This window comes from Sorex fumeus, unplaced genomic scaffold (genome assembly GCF_029834395.1).
Source record: "Sorex fumeus unplaced genomic scaffold, SorFum_2.1 ptg000013l, whole genome shotgun sequence".
Classification (NCBI taxonomy): domain Eukaryota; kingdom Metazoa; phylum Chordata; class Mammalia; order Eulipotyphla; family Soricidae; genus Sorex; species Sorex fumeus.
The window spans coordinates 24,814,903-24,833,886 of record NW_026606070.1 but is presented as its reverse complement, the minus strand read 5'-3'; positions in this window follow the sequence as shown (position 1 = coordinate 24,833,886).

Sequence of the window (18,984 nt, the reverse complement as noted above, 5' to 3'; positions counted from 1 at the left end):
CAAAATATGATTTTATAAAAATGATTTAATATCTATAGGGATGTGATCATCTCTGGAGCTGCATTTGCAGATGAAAACAATAAACTCAATGCTTTTATTCAGCAAATATTTTGTATTCCTCAGGGCATAACCTCCACTCTATGTAGGCTGGAACATTATTTCTGTAGGGGTGAAAAAGGCCAGAAATATAAATGATGTTCAAAGTCTCTGCATGGCACAGTTTACAAAGTACAGCTTTTTCTTTAATCTTAATTTTGCTTCTGCCAAGTTATGACCTCCTATTCTGACTGGGTATTCCAGAATGGATTAGTTTAAACTGTGTAAATCAAGATTTTAAACTACTTTTAAACCTGAGAATCATGATTTGCTCAGGTATCTCTCCTCAAGCCAGTAGTCTACCTTTTGAAAAATTATATTCACTGACCACAATTCTAAATCATTAAATGAAGATCTATTAAGCTACATTTGATTTTTCTTTCACTAATATATAATTCTTGCTGTTTATGTCAGATTTGTTGTTGTTGTAGTCGACCACACCCAAGGATATTCAATTCTGAAATGAAATTACCTCAGGCAATTTAAAGAGCTTTTCGTAAAAGATTTTCTTATAAATTTAAACTTCAAGTTTTATTTTTTATGTTTATGAAACAATATCACACTTAGGACATGACATTGGCTCTTTATGTGTGATTTGTTGGAGAAACAAATGATGCAAGATAACTGAGAAGTTAAAAAGTAGTTCTGGAGTTTGAGGTAAGTGATAAAAAGATAAAACTATTCAAATGAAGAAAGATCTTTTAATCTGTGAATGAATTAAGCAGTATGATAGGAGAAAAACACATGGTATACTAACGTACTTGAAAGTGTAAGAATTGTCTTTAAGATTTATAACTCACAGGACTACTAACTCTAACCTAAGCTCTGTTTTCAGCAAATAAAGCGTCCCTCCAGAGTTAAAGACTGCTTCCTCACTGGTTCCTGTGTCCATGGTCCTTGTGTCCATTCTACTCTCTCACTGGCTTTGTCCCTTTAAGTTTACGGGTCCTACATCCTTTGCTAGGTTTTCAGTCATTTTCCACAGATTCCTTTCATTTCAATGCTTTCCTTTCAATCTCTTTCATTTCACTTCGCTTTCCGTGAGCTGCTGGTCAGCCACTGTTGCTTTGCCGTCTGCTTCTTCTTGCTGCTGCTTGCTTCTCCACGTCCATTTACTTTTCTTCATGCTCGGACCATGTGCTATTTTTTTTTTCTGAACTCTACTCCAGTGGGGGCTGGAGCGATAGCAGAGCGGGTAGGGTGTTTGCCGACCTGGGTTCAATTCCTCTGCCCCTCTTGGAGAGCCTGGTGACATATTCTATATGCCAAAAACAGTAAGGAGTGTCATAATGGAGACGTTACTGGGCTCTCTCGAACAAATCCATGGACAATGGTAGGACGGTGCTACAGTGCTATCCCAGTGGAAGAGAAGGACAAAGATGCATATGAGAAAATGAATTTGAGAAAATGTTTCTACTATAAGAGTGGTAAATATGTATGCACACACATACATATATACAAATGTACATATACATACATATGTATATACTGATATAATATATATAAGCTGTTATAATATGTATATACTGAAATATATATTTATATATATACACACACACGATTCAAGTAAGTAGACTTTAAGACACTCACATTGCTGGGTTTTTTTTGGGGGGGGCGACTATAATGGAAATGCTCAAGCTTCTGTCTCTTTGCTCAGGGACAGCTCTTGGCAGTGCTCGGAGGAACATATGTGATGTCAGAGATCAAATGCAGGTCAGTGAACCATGTACAAGGCAAGCATCTTAAACACTGTGCTATCTCCTGGAATCTAAGAATCTAATGATAAAAAATGATGCTTCTCGGGCTGGAGCGATAGCACAGCAGGTAAGGCATTTGCCTTGCATGTGGCCGACCCAGGTTCCATTCCCAGCATCCCATATGGTCCCCTGAGCACTGCCAGGAGTAATTACTGAGTGCAGAGCCAGGAGTAACCTCTGTGTATCTCCCGGTGTAACCCAAAAAGCAAAAAAAAAAAAAAGATGCTTCTCAGCATACTTTTAGTGAATATGATCTTTCTTATATAAATAAAGCAATTTTATAATAATTTTAGGAGATAACTGAGTCCCTTTGAGAGCAACAGCAAATATAATAGAGGTAATATATATTTTTATTATTGTTATTTTGTGCATAAACAGTCTGTCATATAAATATATATATATATTGTGTATACTTTTTCCACTTTTATTTTCACCTTTTTTTCTGTGCTTTATGATAATAAAATGGCAAACTGAAAGAATTTATTTTCTGTAGGCTGGGATTACTTTGCACATAAGATGCATTTCTACTTTCCTGTCAATGTCAAAAGTTGCAGTGAGGAAAACCTTCACAGGATAAATCACATTAACAATCCCTGGCGTGGAAATGGTAACAGTTTATCACTTCAGATTGTCAATGTGTTTGCTTCTGGGAATGAAGAAGAAAGATCAAGTTGTCTAAGATTCCCAACCTGCTACACAGCCATCAAGGAATTCCCTTGAGCAAGCAGAATGTTTGTTCTGACAGCAATCTTAGTAGGCTTCTTATTTAAATAGGCAAATGCCAACAAGATACAAAGTGTTCTCTTTACTATACTGAATACCTAATGTCTCCTATAGTGTCCTAAAAGGAAGGCCTATTTTTAAAGCCTGCAAGCAAAAGATATTATTCTTTAATTCATTTTCTTACATGTTCTCCCAAAATAATCGCAGTACAATAAAATAAATAGTGTAGAAAATGGAACACATTAAAAACAGGAACAGAAAGAGAAATACAAGCAATCCTGTTATGTATGATTAGAAAAACAGTGGGTATCTATAAAGCAATCGGTCATTGAGATACTTGATTAGCTTTGCCCAATTGCTTGGGTGGTTGAGCAGAGAAATTTGATTGCTGATTGGGTTACCCAATCTGGTTGCTAGAATGACCTAATAACCAGACCAATCATTTACAGTCCAGTTATTTTGATTACCCTTCTGACTCAAATTGCCCATTTCATAAACTTATCCTGTACTCAGATCTCAAATCCTAAGTGATTGAGGTGATCAGTCACATAGAAATGATCAGAGAACTCAAATTTAGTACATAAAATTGGTGAATGAAACAAGAAACTAAAAAGAACCTGTTCTTAAATTCTAAAACCTGCTATAATAACTAAAAAAGTTTCCCTTCACAATTTGTTCTGAGCATTGTTATTTCTAAATTAAAAATGAGCTATTCGTGTTAAAAACTTTTCTTGTCTGACTCAAACTTTGAATTTTAAAAGAAGATATGAAGACCCATTTATTTAGTGTATAGGGGGAAAAAATTGCACTGCATTTTGCATTCTAGTTCATGGCTACTATTTAACAAGTTATTTTTATAAAATAGGTGTTTGTTTAACTGAAATTTGTCCAAAGAAACTTTTCAAATATTTTTTACAAACTTTGTTACTGCCAAACTTTTATTACCACGGAATATAAAAAGCGCACTAAATATTTTAGGTCACTGTCACTGTCATCCCGTTAATCATCGATTACTCGAGCAGGCGCCAGTAGAGTCTCCATTTGTCCCAGCACTGAAATTTTAACATTGTAAACTTTATGGTCTCTCTCCACGGATGCAGTATGCCAGCTGGATGTCCTTGGGCATGAAGGTGACTCTCTTGGCGGGGAATGTGCAGAAGTTGGTATCTTTGAAGAGCCCCACCAGGTACGTTCCGCAAGACTCCTGCAGCACTGTGACAGCCGAGCTCTGGTAGTGAAGGTCGGTCTTGGAGTCCTATGCGATCTTCTTCATGCCGCCTGTGGCTGGGTTTCTCTTGCGGGCTACTGTGGTGGCCAGCTGCTTGTGGGGTGCCTTCCCGCCCGTTGATCCGCGTGCCACCTGTCCTGCTTAGTACAAACCCTTTCCTTCTTCCCAACTCAGCTGGAGATTCCTACTTATATTTTAGGTATCATCAATTTTATTTTTCATCTACAGCTTTGTTTTTAACATACTTTTTTCAAAAGAAACATTTAGGGCAAGAATGATAATGTCCAAAATAGGAGGAACAGCAGCAACAACAAGTAATTTTTATACTTAGAGCAATGAAAACCCTTCGGATTTGTGTCCAATCCCGTCACAGATATATATTTCCCCACCCATATTGTTGATTTTGATAGCTTTATCCACATAAAAATAAACCTTCAGGCACAGACATTTTGTCAGCTATTCAGATTCACAGTTCTTAAGAGAACGTTCACGAAATAGCTTAATGTTAAACATTGCAAAATGTATACATCTGATAAAGAAATTTTTTTTTTAATTCAAGAAAAGCCATTTCGGTTGAACTGCTCCCTTAACACATATGTTGGAGTAATGTGCTTATGGTTAAGTAATAATTAATTTATTTGTGAGGGTTTTGTTTTAAAACATGAGCCAAAACAATTGAGGCGTAGGGAAAAAAAGGTAAGAAAACTTTGCTACAAGGAAAGAAAACTCACTCTATCCCCCCTGGAATTTCTTTATCCATTTCTAAGGGATCAAATGACAGAAGGACTGTTGTGGTCTCAGGCTAACACATTATGTACTTTCTCAATTTTTCCATCCTTCTGGGAGAATGGAAAACAAACATGTAGACCAAAGTCATACAGTGATCAAGCCCACAGGGTCCTGTGTGAGAGAGTGAAGACCAGAAAGGAAAGAGTGGGGGTTACTGTACAGACCCTCAGGATATTGGTTTCTTTTTATTAAACCTAAATATCCTGAGCCTTCTGCCTTGACAGATGGCTTTTACACAAAATTACAGCTAATTTGGGGGAGTCACAATTTCGGTTTAAAATTTAGGAACTGTTTTATAGTCCTTCTGGCTTTGTATGAGGCTTTACATAGAGATGCTTATAAAGCAAAACTCATTTAAATAAATTGCTACTGTATAAACTTCATTAGTGCTTTGTAACTTGGGTTCCTGAACATGTGTAATTTATCTAAAAATAGTTGATACCTGAGGAAAAAGAAAAGGAAGCAATTTGAGGAAAAGAACAGGCTAGACAAGTTTAACCAAGTTTAGGCTCCTAAGAGTATAGACAAGGTTGCAGTATAGACACTGTGTCTACATTATAGATACAATATGGTAGGTGGCCCACCCTGATCTGAGAATCTAGAGTAGCTCTTTAACTCTGAAGAATTAATATATCTCTGCATAAAAACTATTTTATTTTAGATAAATTATTTTAAAAATTTCACAATATGCAAATTGTTGCATAAAATGGTTCTTGTAGACAAAAAAAATTTTTTAAGAGAACCAATGCTGAAAGAGTGAAACCAGAATATTATTTATGTTCAGAAAAGGGATTTGGCTCTAAAACCATCTCATCCTCTATATGAACACTGATGTTCCAAAATATAATGTTCATTCATGCCCCCAAAATAGATCAAGCTGCTCTGAGGTTGTATATGAGTAATTTAGGACTATCTTGTATATGTATGTCACTGACACTGTCCTCCTGTTATTCATCGATTTGCTCAAGTGGGCACCAGTAACATCTCAATTGTGAGACTTGTTGTTACTGTTTTTGGCAAACCGAGTACATCACGGGTAGCTTGTCAGGCTTTGCCATGCGGGCGAGATTGTCTCCTTAGATTGCGGGGCTCTCCAAGAGCAGTGGAGGAATGGAACCCTGGTCGGCCGTGTGCAAGGTAAATGCCTCACCCACTATCTACTGACTTAAGTTTATTAATTAAAATCTATAAGACTTGAAACTAACAACTAAATCTATTGAAAATTCTAACACTCAAATCATTTGGGAATATCAAAAATCAAAGAATTAGGACACTTTCATATTTTTTTCTTTGGTGAGAAAAAGCTTAAAAAGAATATGTAGAAAGCATATCATAAGTTATATAAAGTTTATAAATTAAGCCCTATAAAGGAAAGAAGGTGCAATGCTACATGCACTGTAGCACTGTTCTCCTGTTCATCAATTTGCTTGAGTGAACCCAGTAACATCTCCATTGTGAGATTTGTTACTGTTTTTGGCATATCGGATATGCATCATGGTAGCTTGCCAGGCTTTGCTGTGCAGGCGAGATATTCTCGGTAGCTTGCTGGGCTCGCCAAGAGGGGCAGAGGAATAGAACCCAGGTTTGCCAACTGGGCTGCATGCAAAGCAAATGCCCTACCGCTGTGCTATTGCTCCAGTTACAATGCTACATACTTTAAATAAATTGATTTAAGTAAATTTTTCATCTGTATGCTTTAAAAAAGCTGCAAATACCATATGGTCCCCAAGCACTATCAGGATCTATTCCTAGATAGTAGGGCCGGGAATAGGCACAAAACACCTACAACAGCCCAAAATGAACAACATAGCCAGGAAGGAAGGAAGGAAGGAAGGAAGGAAGGAAGGAAGGAAGGAAGGAAGGGAGGGAGGGAGGGAGGGAGGGAGGGAGGGAGGGAGGGAGGGAGGTAAAATTTTGATTTTTACCTGATTTGTGTCTTGTTATCTTTCAAACATGTCATAGTAGATTCATATTATTTAATTTTTCAAATCTTCTAATGTGAGTTCTCTATGTGCTCATGTCTGTTTCCTTCACTTGAACCGATTCTAACATTAAATTCTGTTATTTTTCTAATAAGGTCAAAACCTTAGCATATCCTTCATAGAGCATTTTGTTTCCTTTAGCCAATTTAATTGCCCAGAACTTTCATTGTTCCTAATCCATTGTTTCTCAAATTAAAAGGTACATGCTCATAAAAATATTTCTTTGGCATCAAAAATAACGTAGATCTCCAGTTTTCCATAAAACTCTTTCTTTCCCTGTGTTAACACTCATTATTTTGCTAATATAAGATTCACAAATTCACTGCCAAAGGTTCAGTTTTATCCTAATATCTAAAAGAAGTCTATAAGAGAATTATATCAAAATACCAACAACAATCTCTCACTGAGTCTTGATTTAAGTATGCAATAACCCTGAAAATATATTATATTGTGTCTGAAAGGTTACCCACTGAATATGAGCTCCATTTTTGCTTACGTAATTGTGATACCATAAACAACAACAACAACAAAACAATTGAAGAAGAAATAGAACTTACACTAAGCCATATTTTAGTCCTACCATCTTATTTGCACACAAGCAAAATCTCAAATAAATATCTGAATGGTTATGGGTCCCATAGATAGAAGCAGCTGTGTTGGGAATAGAATTCAGGTCCCTTGATGCCCCATCTGTTGCTCTTTTCACTAAACCACAATGGAGAAGATGAGTGAACAATGTGTTTGCTAGATCAAAGAGACATTATGGATTTTATGACCCTACGCATCTTGTTAATCTACTGCATCAAACATTAAGCTAAATAAACGGTTGTGCCAGAAATACAATGTCAGCTGAAAGGACAAAAATTAAGTAAAATGAAAGATATCTTCTTAAAATAATTTGGGCAAATAATTATTCATTTACATCACACTTTCTAGATGAAATACATATTTTCAATGCAAAAAAATATTTAAACATATAATCTTAACATTTTAGCTTGTCAAATATAACAGCATCCTGAGATTTCTTTCTTAGTCAGCTACATTTCTTGTTTTTTAAAGATTAGCTATATCATGTACATTGACTATATTTTGTAAAATTCTAGTTAATGATTTTTCCTTACACTTCTATCAAATATTATTATTTAATTTGAGGTTACTAAATTTAATATATATAAGAACATTGTTCGCTTTCTATCTAAACTATATTTTCTTTAATAGTAGTATAATAAAGAATTCTGCAGTGGAAAAATGTACTACAAGAAGCATTTCAGGATAATAAAGTCTGATTCTTGTATCAACTTTCAATTATAAAACAATCTCAAATAATTTATCTAATTGTTAATATGTAGTTTGAAAAAGTTTCAAAGTTACAGAAAGTTGTAATATACTTCTAACATAATATTGCTATATATCTATTACAGCCACTATAAGAAATTCTGTGATATATTAAAGAATTTCTAGATTCCAAAGTTCAACATTAAGAGTATATTTTATAAATACACAAAATATAAAATTATAGATGTCAATATATGAAATATGTAAATATAGTTGGATAATCATATAGAAAGTACATTAAAGAAAACCAAGACATATCTATTATAGAAAAGACATATCATTGACACAGGAAAGTGTGGAGAATACTACCCTTGATTTGTTCACTACAAGCTGAGATACAGGATGTTAACTGATTGGTTTTGAAATCTCTAGGGTGAATGTGCAAATTTCAGTAGTGCGATTACTAATGTCCTCAGACAGAGAGCTCTCCCTTCCTCAGAGTGTTCAAGCTATTCTGATTCTTTAACTTTTTGAGTTCAAGTTTACTAATTATATTTTTTATGTAGTTCGATTAAGATGATTATGGAAGTATGTATGTTTATTATTCATGTTGTAATATGGTCTCAAATAATTTTTGTTGCTAACCAAATTTACGCTGACCTTACAAAATCCATTAATTTGAGAATTAAGTTCTCTCATAAACACCTTTAGCACACCCAGAAATAATGATGTTCAATGTCAAATTTGACACATAATATCAACTATCAAATGTGCAACTCTTGCCAACTTGACACTCAAATATATCATTTTTAGTAATCTACATAAAAACAAGGATGTAACCCTGACCAATATAACACAACCTCCTGCCTGCGAATAAAAATTAATAACTCTATGTTGATGAAATAGTCATCTTGGTATTTCATATTTTAAATATACAGATATATTACATTTAAGCTTAAATAATTTACTATCATAAAAAATAATCCAGGAGTTAAGATATAAATTCAATGTCTTATGTTACATCATAAGAGAATAAGAGAAAACAAAACTAATATATAATACACACAGATGATTCTAAAATAGCTTTTTATGATACATTGTTTTTGATATAATGGTACTAATGAGAAAAAATACTGTCACTTGATGTGGAAAAAGAACTTTTTCCATTGATTTGTTTTCATTATACATCAATTGACTTAAAGTTACTTGTGCGCGCGCGTGTGTGTGTGTGTGTGTGTATGTGTAAAATATGAAAAACAAAGCACAGCCAATAACAGAACAATAAGAGAGAACTACTTATTCCAAGTACAGACCTTGTGTCTATCACTGGTTGGGGAGTTTTTCTAAAATGGCCATTAGAATCTCTGAGTACCACTGGGAGAGCTTCTTAAATTAAATTAAATTAAAAGTTAAATGAAATAAATTATGTAGAGAGATTTGGGGAACTCATAGGGCTGGAGGGAATGTCTAAAATGTTCTGGGCTTGAAATATCTTCTTGAGATATTTCCAAAATAATTTTCCATAAATATGGACAAATTTTATATCTTTATAAAATATATGGATAGAATGTGCTTTAAATAGACGTTATGGCACATATTAAGAATAGAGATGTAAAACACAAAAGAGAATGTTTTCTACCTCTGAGATTTTAAGAACCTAACGAAGTTTAATTGAGTGGACTGATAAAATTAAAATAAATAAAAACTCCCCAGTGAACAAAATCAAATTATTTATAAAGCTAGATGAATTTGACTGTGACAGATAATATAACAAGTCCTAAGCATAGATAAATGTAAGAGATGTATCTGGAAAGATATACATGGTTCAGTTTCTGAAGTCTTATATTATGCATTCATGATGCAGAGAAAGTCTGGAAGAATTTTAAAACTATACAAATTATCGGATTTTTATTTTTAAGAAAAATAGGAATTTTGCATACAAATAGTTAAAAATATAAAACACTGCAGTAATTTTAGATACAAATTATACAATAATATAGTGGTTTAAATTAAAACCATCACAGACATAATAAAAGAGATCAGAGGGAATGTCAAAAAATTGATAGTGCTCTCTGTTACATAATACTAAGGACATAAGTGAGATAGAAATTATAGTTTTTTTTGTGTTTACAATAAAGATTTGCTGATGCTATTGGTAACAAACCACTGTACCACTGTCTTTCCATTGTTCATTGATTTGCTCGAGTGGGCCCAGTAAGGTCTCCATTGTGAGACTCCTTGTTACTGTTTTTGGCATATCCAATACATCACGGGTAGTTTGCCAGGCTTTGCCATGTGGGCGAGATACTCTAGGTAGCTTGCAGGGCTCTACAAGGGGGCAGAGGAATCAAACCGGGGTCAGCCAGGTCAGCACCTGCAAGGCAAACACCCTACCTGCTGTATTATCACTCCTGCCCAAACTTTTATTAAAATAGTGGGATCATCTCTAATTCTCACATTAAGAAGCTATAGAATGTTAAAAAGTTTAAACTACAACTAGAATTTTTTTCTAGAAACATATTTGCAAAAAAAGAGAGGGGAATATAGTATACAGAGTGGGTGAATACATATGAATATCCTTATGTTCAGAGAGAGTTCAATACTTTGCTCCTATAAGCATAAAAAAAGAGCATGCTGTCCTCATACATTTGATAGGAAAATGAAAGGCACTTATAAGTATATATAGAAGATTGATCACTTGATCACTTGATATCCCATTACTCATCAAGTTGCTCAAGCGGGCGCCAGTAACATCTCCATTCATCCCTGTCGTGTGCTAATGTAGCCCAGTGGTGTCTGCTTATTCTAGGAACATGAAGAGCCTCAAACCGATCATTCAGGGTCTTGATGAAGAAGTCAGACCATCTCATAGGTGGGCGCCCACGCAATATTTTGACCTCCCGTGGAATCCAGTTGGTAATGGCTCTAGTCCAGCAGTCTTCTCCAAATCTCATTATGTGTCCAGCCCATTTTATTTTCAATGCCTTGCCAAGCAAGACAGCGCTCCTGATTCTTGACCATTGACGGAGGTGGAACTCCGGATTCTTTCTCTCATTTGAGTGAAGCATGAGACTCCAAGTTTAGCTCTTCTGATTCCTCTTTGGGAGATCCAAATAGCGTTCCATCCTGTTTTTCTAGGGCCTAGGTCTCTGAGGCATATGTTAATGCAGGAAGAACAGTGGAATCGAAGAATCGAAGAGATGTGCCCAGAGCCAGAGGTTCTTTGTCCTCTTAGTTAATTCTTCAATGTTCTTTTTTTTTTAATTTTTATTTTTATTTAGTGAGACATCATGAGGTACTGTTGTAGACTTACAAATTTTTGTGCTCGGGTTTCAATTATACAATGATTCTTCGATATTCTTTAAGGTGTTCCAAGCCTCTCTCTTCCTCCTGTGCAACTCAGGTGCCAGTCATTCGTCATGTTGACTTCTCAACCTAGGTACACATAACTATTGCATTCGGAGATATTCATCCCATTGTGAGTGAATGGAAAATCAGGAATGAGACATTTTCTCATAGATATTGTATCGGTGATGCTTTCCGGATACTCAGGCTGAGACTCACGCATGAGTGAAGCCCCAGAGAGCAAGGGAAGCAGAACTCTGGACCTCGGACTCCAGACTCAACGGACCCGGGAACAGAGATCCTCTGCCTGCTCCCAGCAGTCCGGCATACTTCCATTACCTCCACTACCTCCACTGCCCGGCCGCTGACACACTCCAGGTTGCTTTCCGGACACATCATAGAACACTTAATACAAGATTACCACACTGCATTTGATTGTGTTGAAATATGGTTTGAACCATGGGAACACCTAGAAGGACGAGTAGAGGCTGCCCTAAAAGCCTCTATTCCTCTTGGAGAGCCTGGCAAGCTACTGAGAGTGTTCCGCCCACACGGCAGAGCCTGGTAAGCTATCTGTGGTGTATTCAATATGCCAAAACCAGTAAATATAGAAGATTAATAATAAGAGTTTGATAATTGAAGAATTTTATATTGAGTATATACTCTTCTGCATCTCAAAACTTTTTAAATGTGTAGTGAAAGATTTTTTGAAAAAGAGAATCAAAGACATTTATTATATCCTTACAATTTTGTTTTATTTTATTTTATTTTTGAGACAGCATTCCCAAGCAGAGCTTAGAGGTCCTTGAGGACAACTTCGAACAATACTCTGTAAACTAGGCCAGTTAGTCCATTGCTATCTTCTGATGCTGAAGAAATGCTCAAGCCAAGACCCACTGGGAACCTCCAGGTCTATGCTGAGTGGTGCTGGGGTAAGGATACTGGTAGTGCTGAGGATCAACTCAAGGCTGGATCCAACCAAAGCAAGCCGAATGCAAGGCAAGTTTCTTATCTGCCTTCTTAGTTCTCTAGCCCAACTGTATTTTCTGAATCAATACAGTTACTGACAAGTTAAGAAAAATAAGCCAGTACTATCTATTCTTAATTTTAATATAAAAAAATTCATAGAAGTTATGGTAGAAATATCAAAGTCCATCAAATATCTTATATGACAGGTCAATATGCATTTTGTACACAGAGATGAATCTAAAACATCAAGATGTACTGCCATGCATTAGGTTAAATCTTTACAGTTAAAGTCAATAAACAATCACTTTTCAGGAAATTATACAAATACAGTTATGAAAGTATAAAAAATGTTTGTATTGAAAGCACATTGGTCAATCAAAATCTATATATGGATTAGTAGATAAGGCCATTACAAATGTGAAATATTACCTGTTAAAACAATGCCTACAATTAGCTTGCTAATGATAACTTTTCTTATTTTGATGATTTTTAGTTTTATTATCTTTCACCAGTAAAGCAAGAATGCCTTGTCCTGCATTATAGTAGATATAAAAAATAATGTTTTTATTTTTCTTGAAGCAGACTAATTGTAGAAATGAAAAGAAAAAAATTGCGAACATTATAGAACTTAATGGCATCAAAAAGTAAAGTATCGTCAACTCATTATTATTATTATTATTTTTTAATAGTGAGACATCATGAGGTACTGTTGCAGACTTACACATTTTTGTGCTTGGGTTTCAATTATACAATGATCAAATACCCATCCCTCCACCAGTGCCCATTTCCCACCATCACGAATCCCAGTATCCATCTCACCCCCCATGCCCCCCATCCCACACTGCCTCTGTGGCAGGGCATTCCCTTTTGTTCTCTCTCTCTTATTGGGTGTTGTGGTTTGCAATAGAAGCAATGGGTGGCAATCATGTTTAGTCTATAGTCTACTTTCCACATGCTTCTCCCATCCTGGGAGGATCCTCACAACACCTTTATTTGGTGTTCCCTTCTCTATCTGAGCTCCCTTTCCCCCTAGTATGTGTGGTTGGCCTCCAAGCCATGGAATAAAATTCCTGGTACTAATCTCGGCCATTCTTGGGTGTTAGTCTCCCATTATGTTACTTTATGTTCCCCAGAAGAATGCAATCTTTCTGTGTCTATCCCACTCTTTCTAACTCATTTCGCTTAACATGATAGTTTCCATGTAGTACCACTTGTATGTAAATTTCATGACTTCATCTTTTCTAACAGCTACATAGCACTCCATTGTGTAAATGTACCAAAGTTTCTTTAACCAGTCATCTGTTCTCGGGCACTCAGGTTTTTTCCAGATTCTGGCTATTGTCGATTGCCTCGAGCAGGCCCCAGTAACGTCTCTTTCATCCTAGCCCTGAGATTATATTCAAAGCTCTTTAGGAGAAAGAGACCCATCATTGTTACTGGTATTTGGCATATTTGGTACGCCACGGGGAGTTTGCCAGAGTCTGCCCTGTGGGCAGGCTACATTCGATAGCCTGCGAGTTTGTCCAAAGTAGGAATGAAACAATAAGATGTCATTAAAAAAACGTTCTGATAAGATGTCGCGCAGCCGCGAATGCTCGCGCGGTTCCGGGATCTGTATTTTATAGTCTCTGAGTCTTGGCCTCTGATGGGATTACACGGCGCCAGGGGCTATTGTAAAGAGTGCTGCAATGAACAGACAATTGCAGATGTGACTTCGACTATACTTTTTTGCCTCTTTGGGACATATACCCAGGAGTGGTATTGCTGGATCAAATGGGAGCTCAATTTCTAAATTTTTGAGAATCGTCCATACTGTTTTCCAAAAGGACTGAACCAGTCGAACCAGTCAAGTCATTATTTTGAACACAAATCTTAATTCTTAAGTTGGATAGTCTTCCTAAAACTCACAAATGTATGTAAAAAAAATTTTTTTTAATCTTGCAAGGCATTATGTTTCTAGATCCTAGAATAGTAACATGGTAAAGTTATTATTTTCCATAACTCTTTATAGAATAAAAAAGTCATAATTTAGTTTTACTTATTGTAAAATTTTACTTATATTAGTTACCTGTATATCTCCAGGGATGGCCAGGGGGAGGACCCGATGGCTCTTTCTCTAGCCACCCTGGTTCTGAGGGGGCCTGGGCTATGGGGCAGATGGTTGACAAAACTACAGCCAAGCCAGTTTGTTGATCAGATGCCGTTTATTCCATTCTCCCCACGCGCCTGCCTCAGCCTCTCTGAGCCTCTCATTCTAGTCTCACATTGGCCCTCATTCCCATCTCCTCCCATCTCTCCCGCTCATCTCTCCATGCTCCGTCATGTTTCATCTCTCTCTCCATGTGCCTGTTCCTGTATTCATCTTCTACATTCTTCTCCCTCTGTCCCCCTTGCTAGTCTCTGGACACTCTGTCTTGCTGTCCTGCACTCTCTCTCATCTCTCCCATTCTCTTGTCTCTCCAACTCCCCAGCATTCTGATCTGAGCTACACCCAGTCAGGAAGCAAAATCAGCATAAGAAAGCCCTTCCTGACTTCCCAGGCTCAAGGGCAGAAACATCACCTAGGGGTATTCCAAAGCCCTTCCTGACTGCCCAAGAGCAAAATACCTCTTAAGGTGTTTTTCTCCTTTCCTTAGTCCAATAACTCTATCAACATCTTAGTACTAGTTATTTTTTTATGGAGGCTTGCAGGGCAACTCTCCTGGGAACACCTTGCCACAGACTCATACTACAGTGTTCAGGCCAGTTTAATCATTCCTAATCCTAGCAAGGTCCAAATCTATTACTTTTTTGGATCATGACAGCATTTGTCCATGACCAAGCTCTTAACTTTTAGTTAAACATTAGGCACTTTGGCCAGGCCCATCTCAATGCCAGGGTAGCACATTGCTTACCATTTGCCCTGGTTCTATCCAGTTCCTCATCAGGACCCTGCTTTTGGGAGTGCTAGGAAGTAAGGGCAGCTGAGGCTTAGGTCAAGATAATGATGCCCAGGAGGAAAATATCACTGAGAGTCAATAAACTCGAATGTTACAAAAGCATAGCATTTACTGTCTTCTTGTGTCCATATAAAAAAGGACATTGCTCTGAAAAACCTATACAAAGGACTTAAGGAGAGGAGAAAATATTTACAAGTCAACAGAGCACAAAGAAAGAAGTTTACAAATAAACACAGAGCACTGTGAGGGGAGCAACCCAATAAACCTAAACTACCTGAGACTATGCAGGAAGGACAAAACAATGTTATCCTACAGTTACCCTTACTGAGTGTTTTGCTATGCAATTGTGTGCATAGCAGTGTATACATTTTAATTTATTGCTTTTTGGTCTTATTATTCTCTGCTGCATAGGTTTTTGTTTGTTTTCAGGAAAGCAAATCACATAGGTTTTTGTAGTAAAGAAAATCCTATAATAGTATATTTTATTATGACTATTTGCTCACACAATTTTGAAAGCTAAGCCGAACAAATTGTGATCTGCAAAACAGCTTAGGAAAGCCAGTGGTGTAATTCAGACTGAGTCTAAGGATATGAGAAGAACCAAAGAAATTGATAGGAAATCCAAGATGACAAATATTGCAGCTCAAGCAAAGAAAAAAAAATTCTTCCTTTCTTTATCTTTTTTATTTTATCTGGTTCTCAGCAGATTGAATGATGCTTACCATCAGGAATGATGCTTACATTCACTGATTATCTTTAATTGGTCTATGGGAACTAATGTTAATCTATTCTAGAAATACCATTATAGACATATGATGAAATAATCTTTTACTGGCTAGCTAATATTTTTCTTTTGGTTTTTTGTTTCTGTAGTTTTGACTTCACTCTGATTTTTTTCTGCATTTTGGGTCAAAAACTGCTGCTCTCAAGATTAACTCCTGACTCTATTCACAAGGATTGCTTGTGGTGGGGTTTAGGGGATTTTATGTGATGCCTGGGATTGAAAGCAGGTCCTGCAGATACAAATCAAAAGCCACGATCATTATACTATCTATTCAACCCCTTTAGCAGGAATTCTTTACCCCAGCCAGATGACATATAAAATTAATCATCATATCTGCAAATTGGAATGATTTTCTGTTTAGGTTACAGATTAATTTTTTTCTGCTCTAATAGACACATCTATCAAATTTAACTAAGATTGATTAAAAAAAGGGTTCTATTTATTACTGAAACTTATTTGCCCATGTATGTATGTGAGCACCCATATGCACAGTGTCTTGTAGTTCTTTGGTCATATATTGTATATTATGTATTTTTATTATTCCAAAAGATAAAAAATCATAAATTAAATAGCCTTGTCATTTCAACCTACTAAGGAAAACATCTAGATTTGAATATAGCAATATTAAGCAATTTACCCAAAATTACATTGTTAAAACGACTAAGTTTATGTTTCTGTTAATATATCTCAAACAACAAAAGGCCCTCCCGTTGATCGTCGATTTGCTCGAGCGGGCCCAGTAACGTCTCCATTGGAGACTTTGTTGTTACTGTGTTTGGCATATCGAATACTCTCGGTAGCTTGCCGGGCTAAAAATCCATGTTAAATTTATTATAAACAAAATTAGCACATATATGTATATATATATATGTATAAATTTTGTGTGTGTGTGTGTGTGTGTGTGTGTGTGTTAGTTTCAAAGAAAAGGCATGGGTGCACACCAGTATGTGAGCATTTGGTGGCAGAGAACTGCTGCCCAGGCCATCCCACCACAATGGATGAACATACCTTAGTTTCCTCATAGACCTCAAAGTCCTCTACTTCGTTATATCGTCTCCCTTGTCTTGTAGTCTCATAGTCCTCTACTTCCAGTGATCGTAATAATCTGGTACTCCTTCTAGTCCCCAAAATCCCAAAGTCTCCAAAGTCTCCATTTTCACCTTTCCTCTTCCCTCTTACAGCAAAATTATATAGGAATTATGAAGGGTGGGTGTACAGATAGGTGGGGTTGAACATTGTCATAACAACAAACAGAGGTAAAGCCACTCCTTCAGGAGATTAACTCAAGAACAAAATCTCACCTGAGGGTTCAGCACTCCAGATTAGCAGGAGATCCATTCAAGGGCAGGATCCCATCTAGGATATATTTCTTTCTCCTTTCCTTAGCTAGTAATCCATTTAAACAATCATAGTAAATTTGCTTTTTATAATATTGAGCTTCTGAGGAATCTCTTCTAAGACAAAGTTCTCTTCCTGCGAGGAGATCTGCTCAAGAGTGGAATTTCATCTAAGGGCATATTTCTCCTTTCTTTACTCATAACCATTTAAATAGTCACCTAAAATTTATGACTTAATAATCTTTCTAGTCATTTTGTATGGACACAGAAAGAGATATATTAAACATGTAGGGTGGTTCTCTTGGAGACATCCCTCTATAGATCCCAGACTATAGTTCTCAGGACAGATTAGTCCTTCCTAATCCTTACAGAGTCCTTGTCCAATCACTTCCCTTTGAGTCATGACAAATTGTCCACAAATGTGGTCTTAACTTATTATAAGTTTAATGGCACTTGGCCTGTCCCTCTTCAATGCCAGGGTGCTTACACCTTGCCCTGGGTCCACCCAGTCCCTTTGTTAGGACCTTCCTTTTGGGTGCTAGAAACTAAGGGCAACTGAAACTTAAGTTGAATAAATATGATGGATGCCCAGGAATAAATATTATTTTGGAGCCAATTAACTCTCATGTTACAAAACATAGCATTATCTCCCTATGTCTATACTAAAAGGACATTGTTCTAAAGTAAACTATGCAAAAGACAATAGTGATAGAGAAAAGCAATATTTCACTTACAAGTGCAAAATCCAGAGGCTTTAGAAAGATTCCACCTTATAAGTCCACAGGCTCTGATTTGGGGATATAGGTGATTAACCTATGAAGAAAGCAGAACATAGAGAAGTTAAAGAAAAACACAGAGGAATGGTAGTGCCTCAAGAGCACTGTGATGGGTGTAACCCAATAAACCTAATCTCCCTGCAGCAAGGGATAAAGGACAAACCAATTTAATCCTACAGGGACTATAGCCAATAGTGCCCTGGGGTTATTCTTGATTTATTTCTTGACTGTTGCACTTAGCAGTACTCCAGGGATCCATCCAGTCCATGTAATGCACAAATTGTTGTCCTTTGAGCTCTCTGGAGACCCATGTTTTATCTATGTTTAAACTTAATTCAGTAACAGCACACATGTTGAAGGCACATAAATTCCAAGCATATAGATTGGAAAATCACTTCAAATTGAACAATATATTGACTATTCAGAGCAACACAACCTAACACACAAATAAAAATAAACACATAGCATATATTGAGGGTCCAGAATAAAATATCTTAACACCTAAATAAAATCCACACAGGATATTATTACCTTTACCTCTGAAGAAAATAATAATATGTGTTTATGGAATAAAGGAGGAAAACTGAGGAATAAAAAGAGAAAGACTGAAAAAGGAAGACTATAAGAACTCAAGGACCAAAATTATCAAAGAATGGCCAGTTGTGGCATCACAAGTAGAGTTACAAGAAGTGCTCTCTTAGAAATTTTCTTGGACATTCAATGATAACTTTATAAAAATATATAAACCTTGTGGATAGGTCTTAACATGTTGAATTGCAATACACTGTCACTTCAGTCTAATGAGAATTTCTCATGCTGATTGATAGCAGTGATGAAGCAGGTGCTACTACTATTTGCACATTAATGGATAAAAGCTTTTCTCCAATTTAGTTATGACCTTTTCATTTCCATTATAGAATGACACTTAATGGGCCTACATTCTATCTGCAAGTGGATAAAATGCAAACTTAATTTTTAAAAAAT